The sequence below is a fragment of the Chenopodium album genome, chromosome 9, assembly GCF_948465745.1.
Source record: "Chenopodium album chromosome 9, dcCheAlbu1.1, whole genome shotgun sequence".
Lineage (NCBI taxonomy): Eukaryota > Viridiplantae > Streptophyta > Magnoliopsida > Caryophyllales > Amaranthaceae > Chenopodium > Chenopodium album.
In genome coordinates, this window is record NC_137842.1 from 41,647,749 (window position 1) to 41,652,581 (window position 4,833).

General features: G+C 40.8%; 1 non-coding gene across 1 annotated transcript; it reads left to right on the forward strand.

Moving 5' to 3' along the window:
• The first annotated feature begins 2,100 nt into the window (after nt 1–2,100).
• LOC145560979 (small nucleolar RNA R71) lies at nt 2,101–2,206 on the forward strand. Its single transcript, XR_014093567.1, has one exon. It is a non-coding gene; the product is annotated as a small nucleolar RNA R71 (small nucleolar RNA).
• Nucleotides 2,207–4,833: the final 2,627 nt, after the last annotated feature.

Consider the following 4,833-nt stretch of genomic DNA (forward strand, 5'->3'; position numbering starts at 1 on the left):
CTATACCCTATCACATCCCTATATTTCCTTAAAACATCAAGAAGTTTTTCCAAATTAAGACCATCTAGGGTAGCGTTGACAATAATAGGGTATTTTCCCTCCTTATCAAGAAAAGCATATTTCAAAGAAGGGGGAAGGGGTTTGAGTTCTACCTTGGGAGGAGGCTTATAACTCTCCTCCAATTTCTCCTCCTTGGACTCAAGCTCGACCTCAACTTGTTGTTCAACTTCCTCCTTCGAGAATTCCTCCATTGCCATGACAAATACTTTAGCCTCTTGAGAGTGGAACTCTTCTTTGCATGTAAGGGCTTCAATCATTGGATCTTGAGGCCTCATCACGACCCTCCCCAAGCGATCTAGCTCCTCATTTACAACATCAACTCTATAGCATTTTTCAACCATGGGGGTCTTGAGCAACTTCGAAAATTCAAAGACAATTTTTTCATCGGCCACTTCACAAGTGATGGTGTTGTTCTTGCAGTTGATGACCGCCCCCAAAGTTTTAAGAGCTTCACGTCCCAAAATCAAAGGAGTGTTAACATCTTCCTCCATATCCATCACTATAAATTCACAAGGCACGTAGATGTGTCCCACTTGAATTGGAACATCCTCAAGCTCTCCACAAGGTAATTTCACCGACCGATCAGCAAATTTAATTGTCTTCCTTGTAGGGATCATCTCAATATTGAGTTTTTGAGCAATGGATAGAGGGATTAAACTAACACTTGCTCCAAGATCGGCTAAGGCGCCCCTAGCTTCCATGTTCCCAATTTTCACCGGCAAAGTGAAACTTCCCGGGTCTTTTTCCTTCTTGGGCATCTTATGTTGGAAAAGAGCACTCACTTGATGTGGAAGGGTGATAAGCTCATAATTGAGCTTCCTCTTGTTGGTGAGAATATCTTTGAGGAACTTGGAATACGATGGCATTTGTGTCACAACTTCAAGAAAAAGGAGGTTGATATGCAAATTCTTCATGACACTAAGAAATTCTGTGAATTTGTCATTCAACTTCCTCTCCGCAAGCCGACTAGGAAAAGGAACCGGTCCATCAAGATTCCTAGCCTCACTCAGAATTGAAGTTTTCTTCTCATTGTCTATCTTCTTCTTCTCTGAACCTCCTTCTATCTCATCACCTTTTTCTTTCTCATCTCCCTTGTTTTCATTCACACTCTCCTCTCTTCCCTTCTTTCCCTCACTATCCCCTTCATTTGGTCCTTCATAGGAAGTTCCCGACCTCAATGTGATCGCCTTGCATGTATCGGGTTTTGGATTGTGAGATGGGTTAGGTTATGGTTGTCCGGGTAGAGTGGATGATGAATTGAAAGGAGTTCTCTCGGCCAATTGAGCTAGTTGTGAATCAACCATCTTGTTGTGGGCTCTTATCTCTTGCATATGTTGCCCAAAAGATTGCATTTGCGCATGCATGGCTTGGAGGAGTTGAGTTTGAGTTAGCTCCGCTTGAGGTGCTTGTTCTTGATGGTTTCTTTGAGGTGCTTAGGTTTGATAGTTGTATTGGTTGTTCCTTGGATAGCTTCCTCTAGGGTTTTGGGGTTGAGATGGAGGTGGATTTTGATATTGAGGATTGGAGTTATAGGAAGGTTGAGCTTGTTTTTTCCATTGTTGAGGTTGAGGTACAAACCCGGGTGGTGGTTGTCTCCAAGCTACTCCATCGCCGCTTCCTCTAAATCCCTCTTGCCTTGTGTTGTATGCCGCTACATGTTCGGGGCTTAAACCTCCACAATAGGATGTATCATGGTTCGTTCCTCCACAATTTTGACAAGAGAAAGAGTTAACTTGAGAAGAGCTTGCTCCACCACTTGAGCTTGCATTCACACTCGTGTTCAATTTGGAAAGCCCTTTTGTTAGTTGATCAATTTGATATTGTAATTGATCAACTTTCTCCAATTCGTAAACACCACCTCTCTTTGTAGCATTTCTTCTTCGGCCCCCCAAGAGTAATTCTTTGCTACCTCTTCTATTGTGGCTTTAACTTGATTTTGAGGGATTTTGATTAATTGGCCACCCGCCCCCGCATACAAATTGGCTCTTGACATGGGCTCCAGTCCGTCGTAGAAAAACCGCATGAGCAACCCTTGATTGTACTCATGGTGGGGACATGCTTGCACCAACTCTATTAATCTCTCCCATGCTTCACCAAGACTTTCATCGGCCTCTTGCTCAAATGATGCAATTTTCCTTCTCATTTTGGCGGTCTTCTCTTCGGAGATAAAGCGCTTCAAGAATGCCTTTACAACCTCCCTTCATGTTGTGAGAGAGTTAGGCTTTACTTGCTTTAGCCATTTCTTTGCTCGTCCGGTGAGAGATTGCCGGAAAAGGTGCATACGAATGTAGTCTTGACTCACTTCACTGGTTTGCATCATTGCGCACAATTCAAGGAATCGGTCCAAATGTTCAATAGGGTCCTCACTTGCACTTCCGGAAAATTGCTCCAATTGGACCATTCGAGTATATTGTGGATGGATTGAGAACTTGGTTTCCGTGACGGGTAGCAAAATCCCTCCCGTGAGCTCATAATCCTCCGGATTTTCGAACTCACGAAACAAGACATCATTCTCTTGTCCCACCATTGATTTGCGTGGTGAACTTGAAGAGTAAGTATCACTCTCACTATCAACTATATCACTAAAACCTCTTCCCTCGTCTTGATAAAGCCTACGGACTTGTCTCAAGGTTCGGTTGATTTCGTGGTCAATTTGATGTGAGGGTGTTCCTTGAGACCTCCTAATCATTCACCAAAGCTAAGCAAACAATTAGCAATGACAAGGATGATAAAACAAAAGAAACAAAAAGAAAAGAAAGCAAAATGACTCTAACAAAAGCAAAAAAATTCGCTAAACAAGCCGCTTTCCCGGCAACGGCGCCAAAATTTGATCGGGATAGGATAGGTCGTTAAACTACTCCGCTAATCAAATTAACAATTTATAAAGCCTAAACCTACAATAAACTAGTTAGTGGCAAGTAAAGGGTCGATCCACTAGGGAAGCACGCTAATTCAACATCAAATATCACTAATGCAAGAGTGAAAAGGGGATTTTTTTTGGTTTCGTTGAGTAGAACACTAACACTACAAGTAAGCAAGAAAATGATGATTAAAATCAATAGAAAATGACACTAGGGGTTCGGGGGTTTCAAACATGCATTATAAAGAGGGGAAAAATGATAGTTATCATGATGAATATGCCAAAGAACACAAGATTCTACCTAAACAATTCATTCTCATGCAATAGTCTAGGAAAATCAATAAAAGAAGTCAATGCTAATTAGGATCATTCTCATGCATCCTATTAGACACAAGCAAATGAAGAGAATAAAGAAGCCCAATACATGAAACTCCATTTTAACAACTCATTCTCATACAATCATTAAAATAGAGGTGATCTTAATCTAGTTCAAATCATTTTAATGCATTTAAACTAGGAGGCAATCAAATAAAGTGCAACAATAATCTCAAGCCACTAAAAATCATGTCTTTCATCAATTTAAGGCATGTACTCAATCCAACTATCATTATTCATCCATCATTCAATACATATCTTCCACCCCCTCCCCCTAGCTAAGAGTTTAGCCTAGAGAAGGGAGATTAAGCATAATATCAAAACTAGAAATAAACACAAGAAACTCAAAACAAAATATGATTGAAATATATGAAAATAATAATAACTAGATAAACTAATAAGATAGACAAAAATAAGTAACAATAAAACAAATAAAAAATATTAAAGGAAAGGAGAAGAGATTACTAAAGATAGGATTGAAGAAATATTAAAACTTGGATACTTGCTTGATTGATGAAGATTAAAGCTTGAGCAAAGTTGAATACAATAAAGGAAGCTTGAATAACAATCTCTTTTCTCTCTCTAGATTAGGCTAATGTTCTATCGAATTAGTACTAAGTGTCCCTCTATTACAAAGAGTCCCGTCTATATATATGTGGCTCCACCCAAAAGAATGAGACTTGGACAACAAGGCGCAAATAAATCGTAAACCCAGCCGTGCGCACCCGCACAGATGAGCTGCGCGCCCGCACACAATGTTTGTGCGCCTCTCAGCGTAGTGCGCGGCCGCAACTTTGAGGGTACGGGGAAAATGAGCGCGCCCACACATTAGTCTTGCGCGCCCGCGCATCGGTGTGTGCGCCCGCACACAAGTCGCGCATAGGGTCGCGCAAACTCTCTGGTTTTGCTCTATTTCTTCAGTCTGGATGTGCGGGTTCTGACAAGGCTGCGCGCCCGTACAGCCTCACATGTGCGCCCGCAAAGTACCCCGTGCACAACAGATAGCTTGGTTTCTTGATATCCTCTTTCTTTCAGCACATAATACCTACAAAACCAAAGCATGGAGATCAAAATAAAAACAAAGCGAGAAGACTAAGAGAAGGGAAGATAAGGGAGAAAAGGAAAGAGGAAGCAAAACTAAGTAAAAATGCTTAGAAGAAGGGCCAAACAGGCGCAAATGAGGGGAAAATCCTTAGAGAAAAAGGATAGAAGAGTGGCATAAAGGCCACTCATCAAAGGTAGGCTAAAATTTAAAATTTGGTGGTATGCCTAAATTATGAAGCAAAGATTAGCCAAATCTCAATACCAAAACAAAGTAATCACCAAACAAATACACCGACACCCCCAAGCTTATTTACAACCATAATCATCAAATATATATATATACAAAAGCGTAAGAACACTTCCCACAAGCTTAAACATGGCATTGTCCCCAATGCTCAAAATAGGGAGAAAAAGGCTTTCATCAAAATATTTTTGGACTTTTTCAAAATCTTATTTACTCAATTTTGCCAAAGCATTTGGAGTTGCTTTGCATC